The sequence below is a fragment of the Pleurodeles waltl genome, chromosome 8 (assembly GCF_031143425.1).
Source record: "Pleurodeles waltl isolate 20211129_DDA chromosome 8, aPleWal1.hap1.20221129, whole genome shotgun sequence".
Taxonomy (NCBI): Eukaryota; Metazoa; Chordata; class Amphibia; order Caudata; family Salamandridae; genus Pleurodeles; species Pleurodeles waltl.
In genome coordinates, this window is record NC_090447.1 from 1,489,640,661 (window position 1) to 1,489,659,814 (window position 19,154).

Genomic DNA, 19,154 nt, shown 5'->3' on the forward strand with positions numbered 1-19,154 from the left:
CAATTGCAGAGAGTATCTTAAAACAATACATTTAAGAGTTTTCCATCTTTCACTCAAAGATTAAAACATATCCACAGTGTCTGTCCACTGGTTCAGAGTGGGCATCCATGACCTGTTTTTGCATAAGTAAACATTGTTCTCTTGCAGAAACCCATTTTCCAAAGGGTTACAACATAAAGAACCACAACAATTTTAATTTATAGCATACACATGCATGTATAGTAAAGGAATCAGACACCTTAGGCACAAGGAGTGCGGACTACTACAGCAGCCGAGGACCCCTAGCCATCACTGTGACCTACCTACATTTTAACTGACAAATACATAAATATTTGGAGAACTTCAAGAAATACGAAAAGTAAAGTAATCTTTTTAGCGAGCAATTTAAACGTAACTACCTGAGCATACGAAGACACAGTGGTGACTGTTAGTTGATAGCCTGTGTAAAATTGTGAAAACAGGCAGTCTATGAAGTAGCAAACACAGTTTTACTCACTGGACTGTCACTGAATACTGTACCAATAAATATGCAAATGTGCGGTTATTTGTGCATTCTCTCTATGGGGACAATTATTTCCCCCTGCATGGAATAAAGAAAACACTCACTGAAAACTAACAGTAAGTTATGGCTCCTTGACCTCTTACCTGTGTCAGTGCATGAGGTTATGACTGAGCAGCACACAAGGGGCAGATTATAGTATGAACATCTAACCATCACCTGCCAAGGTCAGTAGACCATATGGTTTGTTTGTTAACCATAACATCACTTAAAACATTTGTTCCGAGCACATTTCTGAGGTCTCTGTCTTAAAAGCAAATGTTACCAAACATTACAATTACATCTGCATTTTGGACTGCTAATAGAAATGTCGAGAGGTAGCTTGCTGCCTACTCTCCCAGCAGTGTGAGCCTGAGAGCAAATATCCCCGAACTGTACTATTTGTACTGATCAGTACTAATTTAGCCCCATGTATGAGTAGTTCTGGTTGCTTATCTTCAGTGGTACTGGAGTGCTAACATGGTGAGCTGACTAAGGGTTGGGGGGTGGGGTGGTGAGAGGGATGGGGGGGTGGGGAAAAGAGTAGTGAGGGATGTGGGAGTGAGTGATCTGGTAAGCAAGATGGGCTATAGCCTGCTAGCCAGCACAGGGCAGTGTGCGCTAGCGTGGACTCACAGGACGGACAGCATCAATGGGCGAGGTGGGGGAATGAGTCTGAATGCTCGCACTGTGTGTTTGCATGGATGGCAGAGACAGGAAGGAGCCACCAGACTTCAGAGGTCGTTCGGCCTCTGTATGAAGTTGAAAGGCGGAGAAACACCCAGGTGACTTTCTGCCACTATCTAAGCTATGACTCTCTCCTTTGCGAAAGATGGCAGGGATTGAAGAAACCGAGGAATGTACAGATTCTCAACCTGCAGGGAGACTGGGCAGCAGAGTGTATTGGTGCAATAAAACAACTGTCAAAAGAATGCCAGAGAGCACTGTGCAGATGAATGTTTAATGAAACATTTGCCTTTAATCTGCATGAACTGTGTATCAGCTTAATAATAAGGGGATTCTGTGGAGGAAGTGCAAGCATTGCTTAAAAACGAAACAGGGACAGCTGTCTTGAACCTGTTGTAGCCAGGCAGCTGAAGGCAGAGTTAAACAGGTGATATTTGTTTATAATTCTGCTCTCGACTTCCTGTTGTGTCTTAACCCAGTCAATGGTGAAACTTAAGTCAGAAATGAGCAAGAATAAAAGATCAACTTTACTCCTTAGGACAGGGAGAGGTTTGGGATCTTCCCCAAGGCCCTTCAATATTCCTATCAGGTTAAATAAGAGATTAGTTAAACCGGTTCAGGACATCTTGTTTGGGGTCAAGGGCAACAAGTTTTTATGTTTACTTTGTCCTTGGGACAAGTAGGCCCAACCCCCTGCAGCACAAACCCTTTGGTTGCTTGTTTACAGAGAGTGGAATTCTCTGCAGTTGAGGTAATGTGTTTCCAAAAGATAATGCTGTTCGAACTTGTATATATGGTTCATTATTTGAAAGCCTTCATTATTAGGGTGAGTGCTGTAAATAAATGTTTTAAGGTCACACTTCACTACTGACGTTGGTTCCAGTACAAAAAAAAATAAAACGTGTACACACATGTTTGAAAAGTTTAGGCTAAGAGGCTAAGTATAATGCTCCCAGAATGCTCTCTGATTATATGCAAATGAAGTGTCATTTAGTAAAATGTGTTGATGCATGCTAGTATTTCCCAAAAATATTTCTAATGGAAAATCAGTGTAAACATTTTCAACACGATTATGGGAAGCATGAAAATAAACAAACACTGACAAAGCCAACTGATCTGACATATTTTTATAAGTCTTTTAGTTTCATCAATGCGTGTCTTGTTTTGACATGGCTTTTGTAACACTTTATTCTTGTGGGAGCTACCAGGCCCTCAACATTGTAACAAACATTGGCAAAACCCCCCCAAAAAGTTTTTGAACTCTTAAAGCACACGTTGCCACCAGCGGCATAACAAAGGCCCCGCAGCCGCCCTCCAGGGGGCCCCTCCAGCACAGCACCTGCCCTGAGTGAGTCTGGAGAGGGGGCTCCTCCATGTTCTTTGCAAAGGGGCACCCTCCAGTTTTGTTACGTCACTGATTGCCACTGTAGTTCCTGACACTGAACAAAACTACTTTGTGTGGCAATATGCTCCTTGTGGAAGAGCAGAATGCGATCGCTCACAGTTAAGCCAGCCGAAAGAGAGAGAAATAGAAGTTTAATAAAAACAAAATGTCTTTGTTAACACCAGACCTAATTAGGGACCAAGACCCACATGAAGGTAGCTTTTTGCATGTCGCAAACAGCGACTTTCGCTGTTTGCGACATGCAAAAAGCACATTGCGATACACAAACCCAGTTTTGCGATTCAGTAACCTGGTTACCGAATCACAAAATGGGTTTGCGACTCGCAATTGGTAAGGGGTATTCCCTTCCTAATTGCAACTCGCAGTGCAATGTAGGATTGTTTTGTGACCGCGAACGCGGGCGCAAACCAATCGCAGTTTGCACCCATTTCAAATGGGTGCTAACACTTTCGCAAAAGGGAAGGGATCCCCATGGGACCCCTTCCCCATTGTGAATGTCACTGTAAAAAAAAATTCAGAGCAGGCAGTGGTCCTGCGGACCACTGCCTGCTCTGAAAAAATGAAACGAAAACGTTTCATTTTTCATTTTTGTTATGCATCTCGTTTTCCTTTAAGGAAAACGGGCTGCATTACAAAAACAAACAAAAAAAAAATGCTTTATTGAAAAGCAGTCACAGACATGGTGGTCTGCTGTCTCCAGCAGGCCACCATTCGCGAGGGGGTCGCAAATTGCGACCCACCTCATGATTAATCATGAGGTGGGCATTTGTGAAGCCCTTGCGAATCACAGATGGTGTCAAGGACACCATCCTACATTCGGATTTGCGACTCGCAATTTGCAGGTCACAAATCTGAACCTACCTACATGTGGCCCCAAATTCTTAAAGAAAGTCACAAAAGTGCACCCATGGTATATGTTGTACCCCTATAAAATATATGTGAACTGTATTTTAGCATGGGTAAATACGATGTGTAGATTTGCTCATGTGAAAATCTATTGAGCATTTGCAAGTTCATTTTCCCTCCAGCCACTTTCTTCCCAACCCTGGAAGAAGTTCTAATTCTGCCATTGTCAGGAGTAAATGTCCAACCTTTCTTATTATGGGAAAATATTAGAGAGAAGCTTGTAAAAATCTTTAAAACATGCAGGTTAGTAGGTTTGCAGACTCAAAGGCATTCCAGCCATGAAACTATTGCTTACTGCTTCCTCCAGCCCCAGTATGCAGATCTGCAGAAAGGTGGCAAAATAAGGAAATTGCTACAGTAGCGATTGAAACTCCAAGTATTCAAGCCCTACTATGGTAGTAGCCCTGGCATAATCAGAGAGGCTATTAATTGCTGCCATAATTTGTCGCCACACTACATGGCACCAAAGGGACAAGTAGATCTTTTTACAGGACAAGTAGATTTGAGAAGCAACCTGTCCCCTGGACAAGTAGATATTTTAATAAATTCCACACCCCTGAGACCCTTAAGACACTAGCTGTGAGACAGGTAGTAATAAAAGGTGAACAAATCCACAGGGTGGGGCACACAACAGTTTGTTTATAATGGGGGAAAACTCAAAACTAGAAACGCAAGACAATTATTAGAACAGCCAAGACGTTGCTAGAGATAACAAAGTTGCCTCTCTTTGGAGGGGGAGAACAGTGAACCGGGTGAGGACACCAGATTATGAAAGAATAAAGCGCTGTGGCTTGTATGCAGCAGACCAGAGATTAGCAGGAAGCTCTATGCACGATAATTCTCCCAATAACAGTGAGACCAGGCATGAGGTCTGCCAGAGGGACGAAGCTACAAATCCTTGGGGTATAAGGCACAGAACTGTTTTAGAAGGGGGGCTATCAAGTGATATTACTATAAGCTTCATACATTTTAAAGGAAAAGAGGGCCTGCCACCCAGATTATGAAGTTAAAGCAGAAGAGAAAAAAGGCCTGGAAATCTATAATTTAAACCCTCAGTGTGAAGGTATTGACAGTTGTACCAGTCCACAGATTGCATGTCCACTGGTGAACTTGAAGAGTCAAGTCTGGATGGAAAGGAGGAAGGTTGGAGGACATTGTGGAAGGCTAAAAAATGGGAAAAAACAGGACCCGGGTAGGAAACCTGTAGGCTTCACTCCCTACCCTGAAGCAGGACAAAAGCTCGGCAAAAAGTGTCCAGAGAAGAAGACTGGTGAATAGAGGAGGTTGCGATGATAGAAGATAGCTTAGCTTTCAACAGGGACTGAATATCGAAAGATGAAAGCAAAATAGAAGAGCAGGCAGCAAAACAGAACCTTAGAATGAAAAATGTAAAATACAAGTTTAAAGATATTGAAATCAGATCCTGCAGATCCAATGTACGGATTGCTGCATTCCCAAAGGGACTATAAGGGAAACAGGAAGGGGTTCCAATGACTGATTTGTTAACTGTCTGAATGAATAAGTATTAAAGATTCACAGTGAGAATGAGTATTATCCTGAACTGCTGTCAATTGCAAGAGCTCACATAGTCCCCTTCTCTGTACCCAAACTGGATGCCCCCTCCATGTACTGCAACTGTGCCAGACAGCGCTAAATACTGCTGAATGTCTCAAAATTAACCTGTCAATGTCAGCAAAAAACTAGAATATCCGCTTCTACTGCGGTCCTGTCCGACTTGAAAGTTGCCTGGCAAGGGCCCAGATAACTTTTAAATTGCCTTAACTAGATTTTCAAATACAATACTTACCGGCCAGTTGAATCTGTTCATGACCCTGTCTAGAACAGATTCTACCAACCAGCATCAATGTGTAATTAAAAGTAGAAACTTGCTTGGGGCTTATTCAAAAGAACTGATACAAAATTATAATTCACTAGATGTATTCCAGGGAAAAAAACAGATTTACAGGAATGCACTAATACTAGCCTCTGCTTTAAAACATGAGCGAGAACTATTTCTTAATCTCTAAAGACAGCAAGGGTTTGGAAGTGTCCCTTAAACCGGACTATTTACTGATCACAAAGGTGCTGATCTTTCAATCCACGTGAAGCAGGGAAGTGGTAGAAAGAACACTTTTAGAAATTTAAGGGGATATTTTTAGAACAAGAAACATTTAAGGAATATTTGAAAGGGAAAATTCAGGAATATTTTGAATTAAATCTTAACCCTGCACCCTTGATCATGGAATGGGATGAATTTTAATGTTTGCTTTGAGGTTTGTGCATCACTTATGAGATTAGCAAACAACAGAAAAATCAAACAGTTGTACAAGAATTACTGGATAAGAGTGAATCCGCTGATACAGCTAAAAGGATCTCAGATGCCATACCAGAAATCTCTTTAAAATGTAATAGGTACAAGAGAAGCTTATAAATTATTAGCATGGCAAGCTAAAAATAGCAAATGTGAGCAGAGAGTTTAGATGTGTAGAAGACGCAGAAACACAGACTAATACATAAACCATAGGAAACTGCAGCTATTTTTCATAAATGTCATCTACTATTATATACAGAGAATCTAGGTCCTAGAATGGAAGGAATCACAAATTACTTGCAGGGAATACAACTGCCCACTACTGACCGCAAGAACTTAGCTCGACCTATCAACAGGAACGAGCTAGAATTAGTAACTCCGGCTATGCTAAGTAGGCAAACCCCCAGAGTTGGATAGAATGGGTAGTGAAGTGTACAACACTTTTGTGAGTTATTGACACCAATATTACTAGAGCCATTGAAATAATTTTGGCTGACAATGGAAACTCTGAATTATAAGGAAGAAGCCTTACGTACTTTTTTAAAGCCAAACTAAAACCCCAACCAATGAAGCTCATGCAATCCTATTACTCTCTTCAACTTTGATTATAAGATTTTTATGGGGAGTGTAAGAGTGGGACAAAACAGGGTTTATTCCAGGATGTAAGCTAGCAGTACAAACCCATCTGTGCAAAGAAGCCATTGCCTCATTGCAAGATAACAATCTGATATCACTTGGCTTTTCAGATCCTGAAAAAGTATTTGATCTGGTGAACTGGAATTTTCTATGGGAGGTCTAAAACGATATTAATTTGCCTTTCCTGTTCATCATTTAATATCCTCAAGTATATGTGACACCTAAGATCCATTTTAAATGGATTGGTAGTAAGTGATACTACAAAGGTGGGACAGGGAACTGTCAGTCTCTCGTGTGTGTATGTGTATGTAAAGAAATGGCTCCCTGTTGCAGTTACCCCCCACTTTTTGCCTGATACTGATGCTGACTTGACTGAGAAGTGTGCTGGGACCCTGCTAACCAGGCCCCGGCACCAGTGTTCTTTCACCTAAAATGTACCATTGTCTCCACAAGTGGCACAACCCTGGCATCCAGGTAAGTCCCTTGTAACTGGTACCCCTGGTACCAAGGGCCCTGATGCCAGGGAAGGTCTCTAAGGGCTGCAGCATGTCTTATGCCACCCTAGGGACCCCTCACTTAGCACAGACACACTGCTTGCCAGCTTGTGTGTGCTGGTGGGGAGAAAATGACTAAGTCGACATGGCACTCCCCTCAGGGTGCCATGCCAACCTCACACTGCCTGTGGCATAGGTAAGTCACCCCTCTAGTAGGCCTTACAGCCCTAAGGCAGGGTGCACTATACCACAGGTGAGGGCATAGGTGCATGAGCACTATACCCCTACAGTGTCTAAGCAAAACCTTAGACATTGTAAGTGCAGGGTAGCCACTAGAGTGTATGGTCTGGGAGTCTGTCAAAAACGAACTCCACAGCTCCATAATGGCTACACTGAATTCTGGGAAGTTTGGTACCAAACTTCTCAGAATAATAAACCCACACTGATGCCAGTGTTGGATTTATTAGAAAATGCACACAGAGGGCATCTTAGAGATGTCCCCTGTACTTTACCCAATTGTTCAGTGCAGGACTGACTGGTCTGTGCCAGCCTGCTACTGAGAGACGAGTTTCTGACCTCATGTAGTGAGGGCCTTTGTGCTCTCTGAGGACAGAAACAAAAGCCTGCTCTGGGTGGAGGTGCTTCACACCTCCCCCCTGCAGGAACTGTAACAGCTAGCAGTGAGCCTCAAAGGCTCAGGCTTCGTGTTACAATGCCCCAGTGCACTCCAGCTAGTGGAGATGCCCGCCCCCTGGACACAGCCCCCACTTTTGGCGGCAAGTCCAGGAGAGATAATGAGAAAAACAAGGAGGAGTCACTGGCCAGTCAGGACAGCCCCTAAGGTGTCCTGAGCTGAGGTGACTCTGACTTTTAGAAATCCTCCATCTTGCAGATGGAGGATTCCCCCAATAGGATTAGGGATGTGCCCCCCTCCCCTCAGGGAGGAGGCACAAAGAGGGTGTAGCCACCCTCAAGGACAGTAGCCATTGGCTACTGCACTCCCAGACCTAAACACACCCCTAAATTCAGTATTTAGGGGCTCCCCAGAACCTAGGAACTCAGATTCCTGCAACCTAAGAAGAAGAGGACTGCTGAGCTGAAAAACCCTGCAGAGAAGACGGCGACACCAACTGCCTTGGCCCCAGCTCTACCGGCCTGTCTCCCCCCTTCGGAAGAAAACTGCTCCAGAGACGCTTTCCCCAGGACCAGCGACCTCTGAATCCTCAGAGGACTGCCCTGCTCTAAAAGGACCAAGAAACTCCAGAAAACAGCGGCCCTGTTCACCCAAGACTGCAACTTTGTTTCCAAAGGAGCAACTTAAAGACAACAGCGTTTCCCGCCAGAAGCGTGAGACTTGCAACCCTGCACTCGGCGACCCCGACTCGACTGGTGGAGAAACAACACTTCAGGGAGGACTCCCCGGCGACTCCGAGACTGTGAGTAACCAAAGTTGTCCCCCCTGAGCCCCCACAGCGACGCCTGCAGAGGGAATCCAGAGGCTCCCCCTGACCGCGACTGCCTGACTCCCAGATCCCGACGCCTGGCAAAGACCCTGCACCCGCAGCCCCCAGGACCTGAAGGATCAGAACTCCAGTGCAGGAGTGACCCCCAGGAGGCCCTCTCCCTTGCCCAGGTGGTGGCTACTCCGAGGAGCCCCCCCCCCCCCTTGCCTGCATCGCTGAAGAGACCCCTTGGTCTCCCATTGATTCCAATTGAAAACCCGACGTGTGTTTGCACACTGCACCCGGCCGCCCCCGTACTGATGAGGGTGTACTTTCTGTGCTAACTTGTGTCCCCCCCGGTGCCCTACAAAACCCCCCTGGTCTGCCCTCCGAAGACGCGGGTACTTACCTGCTGGCAGACTGGAACCGGGGCACCCCCTTCTCCATTGAAGCCTATGTGTTTTGGGCACCACTTTGAACTCTGCACCTGACCGGCCGTGAGCTGCTGGTGTGGTAACTTTGGGGTTGCTCTGAACCCCCAACGGTGGGCTACCTTGGACCCAAACTTGAACCCCGTAGGTGGTTTACTTACCTACAAAAACTAACAAATACTTACCTCCCCCAGGAACTGTTGAAAATTGCACGGTCTAATTTTAAAATAGCTATATGTGTTTTATTTGAAAAGTATATATGCTACTGTGATTATTCAAAGTTCCTAAAGTACTTACCTGCAATACCTTTCATGCAAAGTATTACATGTAGAGTTTGAACCTGTGGTTCTTAAAATAAACTAAGAAATGAAAATGTCACTTACCCAGTGTACATCTGTTCGTGGCATCAGTCGCTGAGATTCACATGGTCTGCATTAGCTCGCCATCTGGTGTTGGGTCGGAGTGTTACAAGTTGTTTTTCTTCGAAGAAGTGTTTTCGAGTCACTGGACCGAGTGGCTCCTCCTTCTGTGCTCATTGCGCATGGGCGTCAACTCCATCTTCGATTGTTTTCCCCGCAGAGGGTGAGGTAGGAGTTGTACTATAGTAATAGTGCCCGCGCAATGAAATGTGTAAGTATGTACCTATTAAAGGTTTAAATAATATATATACAAATGTACAAAATTGAAGGTAACTTCTGAACTGCTACAGGCTTCCGGGGAGGTGGGTGGGCCCATGTGAATCTCAGCGACTGATGCCACGAACAGATGTACACTGGGTAAGTGACATTTTCAGTTCGATGGCATCTGTCGCTGTAGATACACATGGTCTGCATAGACTAGTAAGCAGTTATTTCCCCATAAGCGGTGGATTAGCCTGTAGGAGTAGAAGTTGTCTGAAATAGAGTTCTTAATACAGCTTGACCTACTGCGGCTTGTTGTGCGGATAGCACATCTATACAGTAGTGTTTGGTGAATGTGTGAGGCGTAGACCATGTGGCTGCCTTACATATTTCATGCATTGGGATGTTTCCTAAAAAGGCCATTGAAGCACCTTTTTTCCTGGTTGAATGTGCCCTGGGAGTAATGGGCAGTTGTCTTTTTGCTTTAAGGTAGCAGATTTGGATGCATTTAACAATCCATCTGGCTATACCTTGTTTTGATATTGGGTTACCTGCATGAGGTTTTTGGAATGCAATAAATAGCTGTTTAGTCTTTCTGATGTTCTTTGTTCTGTCAATGTAGTACATTAATGCTCTTTTGACATCTAATGTATGTAGTGCTCTTTCAGCCACAGAATCTGGCTGTGGGAAAAAAACAGGTAGTTCTACCGTTTGATTTAGATGGAACGGTGAAATAACTTTTGGTAAAAATTTTGGATTAGGTCGTAGGACGACCTTATTTTTATGTATTTGTATAAAAGGTTCCTGTGTTGTGAACGCTTGAATTTCACTTACTCTTCTCAGAGATGTAATGGCGATGAGAAAGGCAACTTTCCAGGTTAGGAATTGTATTCCGCAAGAGTGCATGGGTTCGAAAGGTGGGCCCATGAGTCTTGTTAGGACCACGTTTAGGTTCCATGAAGGAACAGGTGGTGTTCTTGGTGGTATAATTCTTTTAAGACCTTCTATGAATGCTTTGATGACTGGTATCCTATACAAGGAAGTTGAATAGGTAGTCTGCAGGTATGCAGATATTGCTGCAAGGTGTATTTTAATAGAAGAGAAGGCTAGCCTTGCTTTTTGTAAATGGAGCAAGTAATTTATTATATGTTTTGGAGTTGCGTCTAGTGGTTGTATCTGATTATGATGGCAGTAACAAACAAATCTTTTCCACTTACTTGCGTAGCAGTGTCTAGTGGATGGCCTTCTGGCCTGCTTTATGACCTCCATACACTCTTGGCTAAGTTGTAAGTGTCCGAATTCTAGGATTTCAGGAGCCAGATTGCTAGATTCAGCGATGCTGGATCTGGGTGTCTGATCTGTTGGTTGTGTTGCGTTAACAGATCTGGTTTGTTCGGCAGTTTGATGTGGGGTACTACAGAAAGATCTAGCAGTGTTGTGTACCAGGGTTGTCTTGCCCACGTTGGTGCTATTAAAATGAGTTTGAGTTTGTTTTGACTCAATTTGTTCACTAGATAAGGGAGGAGAGGGAGAGGAGGAAAAGCGTAAGCAAATATTCCTGACCAGTTCATCCATAGGGCATTGCCTTGGGATTGCTTGTGTGGGTATCTGGACGCGAAGTTTTGGCATTTTGCGTTCTCTTTTGTTGCAAATAAGTCTATCTGAGGTGTTCCCCAGAGTGTGAAGTAGGTGTTCAGAATTTGTGGGTGGATTTCCCATTCGTGGACTTGTTGGTGATCTCGAGAGAGATTGTCTGCCAGTTGATTCTGGATCCCTGGAATAAACTGTGCTATGAGGCGAATTTGATGGTGGATTGCCCACTTCCATATGTTTTGAGCTAATAAGCTTAACTGCGTTGAATGTGTTCCTCCTTGTTTGTTTAGATAATACATCGTTGTCATGTTGTCTGTTTTGACAAGGATGTATTTGTGGGTTATGATTGGTTGGAAAGCTTTTAGTGCTTGAAAAACTGCTAATAATTCTAGATGATTTATATGCAGTTTTGTTTGATGTATGTTCCATTGTCCTCTTATGGTGTGTTGATTGAGATGTGCTCCCCACCCTGTCATGGAAGCATCTGTTGTTATTACGTACTGTGGCACTGGGTCTTGGAAAGGCCGCCCTTTGTTTAAATTTATACTGTTCCACCATAGAAGCGAGAGGCAAGTTTGGCGGTCTATTAACACCAGATCTAGAAGGTGACCCTAGGCATTGTTGTAAGGGCCTCATGTGCAGTCTTGCGTTTGGGACAATGGCTATGCATGAGGACATCATGCCTAGGAGCTGTAGTATTGTTCTTGCTTGTATTGTTTGATTTGGAGACATGTGTTGAATGACTCTGTTGAAATTGTGAATTCTTTGTGGAGTTGGCGTTGCTACTCCTTTTGTCGTGTCTATTATGGCTCCTAGATATTGCTGTACTTTGCTTGGCTGAATGTTGGATTTTGCAAAGTTGACGGTGAACCCTAGTTTGTAGAGGGTTTGTATGACTTGATTTGTGTGGTTTGAGCATTGTGTGAGCGAACTGGTTTTGATTAGCCAGTCGTTTAGATACGGGAATACATGTATTTGCTGCCTTCTGATGTGTGCAGCGACTACTGCTAGGCATTTTGTGAATACCCTTGGAGCGGTTGTTAAACCGAAAGGCAATACTTTGAATTGGTAATGTATTTATTTGAATACAAACCTTAGATATTTTCTGTGTGATTGATGTATTGGTATATGGAAATATGCGTCTTTGAGGTCTAGGGTTGTCATGTAGTTGTGTTTTTTGAGCAATGGTAACACTTGTAGTGTGACCATGTGAAAGTGGTCTGATTTGATGAATGTGTTTACTACTCTGAGGTCCAGAATTGGTCTCAGTGTTTTGTCCTTTTTTGGTATCAAGAAGTACAGTGAATAAACTCCTGTGTTTATTTGTGTGCTTGGTACTAATTCTATTGCATTTTTTTGCAGTAGTGCTTGAACTTCTATCTCTAGAAGCTGTGAATGGTGTTTTGATAAATTTTGTGATTTTGGTGGTATGTCTGGAGGGAATTGCAGGAATTCTATGCAATAACCATGTTGGATAATTGCTAGGACCCATGTGTCTGTAGTTATTTCCTCCCATGCTTCGTAATATTGACCTATCCTTCCCCCCACTGGTGTTGTGTGGGGGGGGTGAGTGACGTGTGAGTCACTGCTTGTTGGTAGTGGTTTTGGGGCTTTGAAATCTTCCTCTATTCCTAGGGAATTGCCCTCCTCTATACTGGCCCCGAAAGCCTCCCCTGTACTGTCCCTGGTAGGTGGACGGTGCGGACTGTGAGGTACTGGCTTGTGTGGCCTGACCCCGAAACCCTCCTCTAAAAGGTGTTTTGCGGAAGGTGGTATAAGATCCTCTGCTCTGCGGGGAGTAGAGTGCGCCCATGGCCTTGGCAGTGTCAGTGTCCTTTTTGAGCTTTTCTATGGCTGTGTCGACCTCCGGACCGAACAGCATTTTTTCGTTTACTGGCATGTTAAGTACTGCCTGCTGAATTTCCGGCTTGAATCCAGACGTTCTGAGCCATGCGTGCCTACGGATGGTAACCGACGTATTAATGGTCCTTGCGGCTGTGTCTGCTGCATCCATAGAGGAGCGTATTTGATTGTTGGAAATGTTTTGACCTTCTTCAACAACCTGTTTTGCTCTTTTTTGTAGATCTTTTGGGAGATGTTCAATGAGATGCTGCATCTCATCCCAGTGGGCTCTGTCGTATCGCGCTAGCAGCGCTTGTGAGTTTGCGATGCGCCACTGGTTTGCTGCCTGGACAGCGACCCTCTTCCCGGCTGCATCAAACTTTCTGCTTTCTTTATCTGGGGGAGGTGCATCCCCAGAAGTGTGTGAATTTGCCCGTTTTCTGGCAGCCCCTACCACCACAGAATCTGGTGGCAGCTGAGAGGTGATGAATACAGGGTCCGTAGGAGGCGCCTTATATTTTTTGTCCACTCTAGGCGTTACTGCCCTGCTTTTGACTGGCTCTTTGAAGATCTCCTTTGCATGGCGAAGCATGCCTGGGAGCATAGGCAGGCTTTGGTAGGAGCTGTGGGTGGAGGAGAGGGTGTTAAATAAAAAGTCATCCTCTACTTGTTCAGAGTGTAGTTCCACATTATGGAACTGAGCTGCTCTAGCCACCACTTGTGAATAGGCTGTGCTGTCCTCAGGTGGTGATGGCCTAGTTGGGTATGTGTCTGGGCTGTTATCAGACACTGGTGCATCGTACAAGTCCCACGCGTCTTGATCTTGGTCGTCGTGGCTCATGGCGGTGTGAGCTGGCGAATGTGACGGGGTGTAAGTTGGTGAAGCCGGAGTTACAGGTGGAGGCGAGGGAGGAGGTGTTACCGTCTTTGCTGTTTGTTGCTGAGGAGCCTCTCGTGCTACAAACTGAAGTGTTCTCTTTCTTTTGACAGGTGGAAGGGTACTGATCTTCCCTGTCCCCTGCTGAATAAAGATACGCTTCTGCGTGTGATCCACTTCAGTGGATTGCAGTTCCTGTTCGAATCTGTGTCTTTTCATTTGTGAAGACATAGAAAGTTCTTCAGTATAGGAGCCTGAAACTGGGTCTGTTGGTGCTTTTTTCGGCTCCGAAAACCCTGTTGTTTGTTTTTTCGGCTCCGAGGTAACCTTCCTCTTCTTTTGTGCCGAAAAATCTTGGCCTCTATGATCTTCGGCGCCACTGTCTCGGCGTCGATCCGTGTCGACACCGAACTCTCGGTGTCGATGCTTCTGTTTAGCACTCTCTCGGTCCCGAGGAGGCTGCGTGCCGGTGTCTCGACCGGAGTCGGACGATCTCGACACTGAATGGGCCTTTTTCGGTGCCGATTGTTGGTCACCGTGAATTTGGGTTGAGCCATGGCCGGTTGGCAGTGGCGTCCCCTGGGCCTTTTTGCCTTTTTTAATTTCTGATCTCGACGTCTTACTCACTGTTTTTGGATGGTCGAGTTCGTCGGAGTCTGAATCCTGGATGGAAAAGGATTCCTCCTGTTCCTCTTCTGTCTCGAACTGTCGATGCTCTTTTGGCGTGGACGCCATCTGCAGTCTTCTCGCTCGACGGTCGCGCAGAGTTTTTCGGGACCGGAACGCCCGACAGGCCTCACAGGATTCTTCGCTGTGCTCGGGTGACAGGCACAGGTTACAGACCGAGTGTTGGTCCGTATAAGGATATTTGTTGTGGCATTCAGGGCAGAATCGAAACGGGGTCCGTTCCATCGGCGTTGTTCTCCACGCGGTCGGGCCGACTAGGCCCCGACGGTGTGCCGAAATCTACCCCGAAGGGCACCGAAGCGCTTCGATGTTCAATGCGTTGTCGTATGTGTTTATCTCGAACCGGATCGCAACGATACCGTCGAAAATCTTCAGTTTTCAGCTATCTTTCCGTTCCGAAACTCGGAGCGACAGGAACACGTCCGAACCCGATGGCGGAAAGAAAACAATCGAAGATGGAGTCGACGCCCATGCGCAATGAGCACAGAAGGAGGAGCCACTCGGTCCAGTGACTCGAAAACACTTCTTCGAAGAAAAACAACTTGTAACACTCCGACCCAACACCAGATGGCGAGCTAATGCAGACCATGTGTATCTACAGCGACAGATGCCATCGAACATATATTTTTCTATACAAAAACCTATTGGCCTGGAATTGTCTCCGAGTGTGTGTTCCTCATTTATTGCCTGTGTGTATGTACAACAAATGCTTAACACTACTCCTTTGATAAGCCTACTGCTCGACCACACTACCAAAAAATAGAGCATTAGTATTATCTCTTTTTGCCACTATCTTACCTCTAAGGGGAACCCTTGAAATCTGTGCATACTATTCCTTACTTTGAAATAGTGCATACAGAGCCAACTTCCTACAGTGTGTATAAATATATATATCAGCACATACACACACACACATGCATACATGAATGAAGGATAGGGTGCAGTGTTGTGTCCTCCTGAACATGGACAACATCTTGGTAGTTTGCTACATTTACCATCTAGTAGGAATATGACCCAAGGAACTTTTGGCAAAGGATTTCTAGCATTATTGCCTAGAAAATCAAGTGGGTGTGACAGCAGAATACTTCCCAGGCAATCAGAAGGCAGCAGAGTGGCCTTCCAGATAATTTCAATATCCAGCTCCTGCAAGCTCCACCCAGGCATATTCTACGCTCTAATGTAATGCTGTGGGAGTATCAGACTGACTTATTCACGTCAAGGGCGGACCAACAACTGCCACTGTACTTCAGTTGCAGTCCAGACCTAGAGGCACTGACAGCAGATACCTTTCTGTGGGATTAGAGCCTACTCACCCCCACTCCGCCCCTCTCTTTGCCATGCTAATGTTGGAGGGATCACTACCTCGTGGCAAGGAGGATTACAGGCAATAATGGTCTATTCCGGGTCTTTCAGGAGCCACCGAGGGATTCATCAGGAAAGCCTGGGAGGACAGTACTGTTAAATGATACAAATCCACTTGGAGAAGTAATGCTTGATGTTTTGAATGGGGTGTGGATCCTGTGCGGTCCGGAATTATCTACATTGTAAATTTCGTAACTGAAATGGCAGCTACAGAAAATGCTTACATGTCAGTAAACTTTTTAAAATCCACGATTTCAGCAGGTCACAGTCCAGTGGACAGGGCAGCAGTGAAAGAACACCCCTTTGTCCGCTAGTTGTTGAGATGGGTCAGACAGGATAATGGCTACCTAATAAAGAAAGAATTAACAGGAAAGCTGGCCACTCCTTTGTGCTGGACACCATGCAAGAGGGTTTGGGATGACTGAGCCCTGAATCCAAGTGGCAGAATGCATACCCCAAACAGGGTTCCTTTCGCAGTCTCTACAAGCTCCAAGGGTAAAACCAGGGTGACTTCCTACGCAGAGTTCAGAGACTCACCGAAGCTATGTGTGGTAAGGTGCAATAAATTATATGAAACCATGAAAGGAGTGTTCAGAACAGAGGCAGCTAATGATCATTCTGAGGAAACCCTTGCTATCAGTTTCCTCTCCTACCATTGTGAGATTGACTCTGCTGGAAGCTGGTACAGATGTTTCTAAATTCAGGGCCCATTCAGCAAGAGAGCAAAGGTTCCAAGGACTTTTCTGTGGGGGGCCTGCCTACCTTCAAAAAATTGTATTTTAAAATGGTGGGTGATGTGGCTTAGCTGGTAGTAATCAAACTTTACACTAGCATCATCCTCACCTCCAGTCCTGACATAGAATACAAATTCCCAGCTATTGTGAAGGACTGTTTCAATTCTAGTAAGGTAGGTGATTATCTCACCCCCTGGAATAGCATATTTGATTCCTGGAGACAGTCTCTCCCTAAAGTTATTAAAGTAAGTAATATATTTTTTGGAATATTTTGAATGTGGTATGATATAGACAGGTATACTGTATCATGTTTTGTTATGCATTCCGAATCTGGCTTAATATCCAGGAGTATACTGTATAATGTTAGCTGTCACTCATGTATTGTTACCTCAGCGTACTTCAAAAGCTGTTGGTAAAATGACATGTGAATTTTAGTTTTATTACAGAATCAGAGCAAGAACAGGATTAAGTTCCAAATTAAGGAATGGATAGAACAGTCACAGAAAGAAAGAAAGAGAGGAGAGAGTCCAAAAGAGTTAGATACTTGTCAACACACTGACTGGTTGCTGTGGACTACATTTTTCATAGGCTTTTGGTAAATGTAGTAGTTGTTTAATATGACTTCTGTATAGCACTATAAATTTGGAAGACACAATCCTAACATTGGTGTCCTTTATGGAATCGAAACATTGCTCATCGATAGTTAGGATTGTTTTTTAATTATCAAAAGATGGCTTACTTTGTGTTGTTTTCCATTTGTATTATACTCCAGAAATGATAAAACTGTGGAACGCCCAATGCTAGCCCAAATTGCCAGAGATGGAAGGGAATAGGCACATGGCAACATATGTTCCCAGAATGAAAGGATACAACTAATCTGTTTGGGAGATCAGGAGTCCATATATCTATTATGTAGCCTGTGCGTAAAGGATGGTAAAAAGAAAATGCCTTGACAGGGCTAATGGTGTTTTATAAGGACAGGCTTGATAGAGAATATAAAATACTTTGCCTGCCTTGTGGCAAGAAATTTTATTGTCATGAATTGGAAAGATAGTAAACCACCTGATCCAGTGTGAAGCATTTTTATAAAGTTGGTGAAGTGAGGACTGACCTATTATAAAAGAGCTGGAATAGTGTAAAAAGGAGAAAGACGTGGAGTCCCTAAATGTAGGCATCTTGAATCCTAGAGCAGTGATCAGGAGGAGTTGGGGAAGAGATTCTTAAGCTGGGTCTTTGCACATAATCATAAATCACGTGTTTAATGGGTGAAAAATAAGTACTTCACTTTGTTAGTAATAAATTTATTTAACTCATAATAAAAATCTAATATTTTCAATGCATCTTAAATAAAATCAAACTCTCATGGTTTTGTATTCCACTATTCCCACCCACCTGTGTGACCAGCACCTTCTGTGCATAGCTGCTAGCCATGTGCAATAGGGTTTGGACCCAGGGCTTGAACTGTAGCCAGATCCTGTGCTCAATCTACTTGGTGGGCCTACCTGCAAACAGGCCCTCTATCTAACCTCCCATATACCCAAACCCAGCAGTATAAGGCTTTTTTGCACTGCTGGTGCATGGTAGGTTGGTGCAGCCAAGGGGCCTGGTCTGTGTATCTGTAGCATTGTACTTTGTGGGTTTGCAACCCTAAATCTATCTCTGGTCCTTCTGTGTAGTTTTTAGGTACACAGTTCCTGGCAGAATAGAATCTGTGGATCTGCAGGTCCATTAAGGATTTGGAAAATAACAGCCCAGAAACCTTCACATTTCACAATTCAACACCCTCCTAACACCTTTTTTATAATGTGAATATCTAAAACAAAAGTATAAGCTACTGAAACCTATTTACACCAAACTAAGCAAAGGGTGGGTGTGTGTATTTACAAAAAAAAAAAACAAAGGTTACATGGACGTTTTAGTTGGGATCAAATTTTACACACAAAACCATAGAAATTCAGCACTTAGTTCTACTTATCTCAAGAAACTATAACTTGTGCCCTAAGATAACTAACTTGCGCACCCGCCATGAAGTTCTCATCAATACTTTTACTGCAAATGCTGCAGTGATATTATCAATGATGTCATAGAAGATGTCTTGAGTGATGTAATATGTGGGCTGATTAGGGCATGAGTTATAGTTTCTTTAGAGAAATGTAACTATAACAGCTACATTCCTATTTTTATGTTTATGTAAAATCTGAACAGAACTGCAACATCCCTGTAACCTTTGTTTTTTTACCCCCAGAAAATTTCCATAACATAAATGAATATTTAATTACCATACCTTAGTCTGACTGATGCCGCGCACGAGTCCAAAAGTACCAAGATGGCTGCCACCACTTCCTGGCAGAAGTAGTGGCAGCTAATCAGATCTCGTTCTGAGATCTGCCGGATTTACAGACCCACTATGTCCCTAGCTATAAATAAATAATTTTTCTTTAATAACTCCCAAACTACTGAACAGATTTACACCAAAACACAAAGAGATCTTTTTGAACCAATATCTATCATTCTGACAAATTTTGTTGTGTCTAAAATCCCAATAGGAAATTTCATCGGGAAAACATTGTGGGACCACTCTACTTTTCT

The 19,154-nt window shown here is 44.0% G+C and overlaps 1 protein-coding gene across 4 annotated transcripts in view; it reads right to left on the reverse strand.

Annotated features, from left to right (window-relative positions):
* GSK3B (glycogen synthase kinase 3 beta) overlaps window positions 1-19,154 on the reverse strand; it is a 376,205-nt gene that overhangs the window by 49,318 nt on the left and 307,733 nt on the right. The gene's annotated exons all lie outside the window — the stretch shown is intronic.